The sequence below is a fragment of the Olea europaea genome, chromosome 2 (assembly GCF_002742605.1).
Source record: "Olea europaea var. sylvestris chromosome 2, O_europaea_v1, whole genome shotgun sequence".
Classification (NCBI taxonomy): Eukaryota; Viridiplantae; Streptophyta; class Magnoliopsida; order Lamiales; family Oleaceae; genus Olea; species Olea europaea.
In genome coordinates this window covers 1,759,583-1,761,090 of record NC_036238.1, presented here as the reverse complement: position 1 = coordinate 1,761,090, position 1,508 = coordinate 1,759,583, and the positions used below count along the sequence as shown (strand labels likewise).

The following is a 1,508-nucleotide window of genomic DNA, read 5'->3' as shown; positions in this document are numbered from 1 at the left end:
GGGTCGTCCATGTGAGGTGACACGATCCACAAGACATTAAAAGGGTTGGAGGGAGTTGTTTGAACTTAAAATTCAAACCTACAACTCCCTATAACCAACCTTAACTCCCATAAAACCTCTAGCTTTTATCTAACAATTTGATAGAGAGAGAATGATGGAAAGAAAAATGGTGAAAATTCGTATGGAAAATATCACCAAAATTGGAAAGGCCCTAAAATCACTATTTTGGTAGAAAAACTCACAAAATAAGATTGTGAATAATAATTCTCTTCCATTGTGATCGAGATTGGGACCATTGGAGTGTAAGAAAATTGCAGAATTCAAAGTTTTGGAAAGTAAGATAATTCAACCATTTAAAAGATCTTTAAATTCATCATTTACTCGAAATTTATGATTATGCATGCTACAATTTATTACAATTATCAATAACTTGACGGATTAATATGCATGATACTCGATTCCATGACAATTGTTAACCATAGTAAGAAAAACAATTACCATGTAGTGATTAATATGGGTTCCTATGATAGGAATCAAGCCTCCCAAGTGCCTTGAACACGGAATGGCACAGCAGTTTGGGTGTAACAACAAGAAGCAAAAGTCTACAGGTGTGCGTGTGTGTGTTTTTAATTAACTAGAAATTTTGCTTCAAATTTTGTAAATTCAAATTTATTTTACTATTAACTTATAGCCAACATCTAAAATTCTAAATATTGGCAGCAATCTAGCCTCCAATGGAACAAATCTTCAGAAATTTCAGGAAGATTTAGTCAAGGGAAGTCGATATGCAGAGAAGAAACTAGCCGAAAATCACCTCCATCATCTTCTATTTCGTATAAAAGAACTGTTCCATAAGGAAGGGGAAGTCTCGGAAAGGTAGGTAACAATTTCTTGTGATTCGCAGACTAATACTTTTCATTTCCGTCTCATGAAAGACAACATTTTCTATCTTTCATTTTCTTTTCATTTGTTTTGAGAATTTATTGAAAATTTACATGTTGGCCGTTTAAATGACAGATGACAGCAGGAGTAAAGAAGCTATTATGCAATGCTAGAGGAGCGCCTATCAACAATTTGCTGAAGAATTCTCAATCACTTCTTAGATGAAAATAAGTACTTATGAAAATTAATTAATTTCTGCTTATAATTGGTCCAAGGGAAAGATTGTAAAAATTTGAACTCAACAAAGAGGTTTTGTTGTGATTTGGGAGATCAATTTTGCCAGAATTATTGAAGCTGGGATCATCTTGTAAATATTTTACATAACTAACAACATTCTTTCAATTCTTTATATTTATTGTTGTTTATAATACTGGTGGTTGTTATATTCATTTTCATTTTTTGAATATTTTATTTTCGAGAGGTGGTACAATATTATTTTATTTTAAAATTTAAAATTTAAAATTGATGGAAATTTACAATAGCATGGCGAATTTTAAGAGTGAAACAAGTGTTTTGTTTGTAGCAAAATGCAAAAAAAAAACATTGAATTCGGTAACTGGTAGTCT

At 31.6% G+C, this 1,508-nt stretch overlaps 1 long non-coding RNA gene across 1 annotated transcript; it reads left to right on the top strand.

Annotated features, from left to right (window-relative positions):
• Window positions 1-13: 13 nt before the first annotated feature.
• Window positions 14-1,265, top strand: LOC111375529. The gene is made up of 3 exons (XR_002699328.1): window positions 14-608; window positions 721-876; window positions 1,018-1,265. It is a non-coding gene; the product is annotated as an uncharacterized LOC111375529 (long non-coding RNA).
• Window positions 1,266-1,508: the final 243 nt, after the last annotated feature.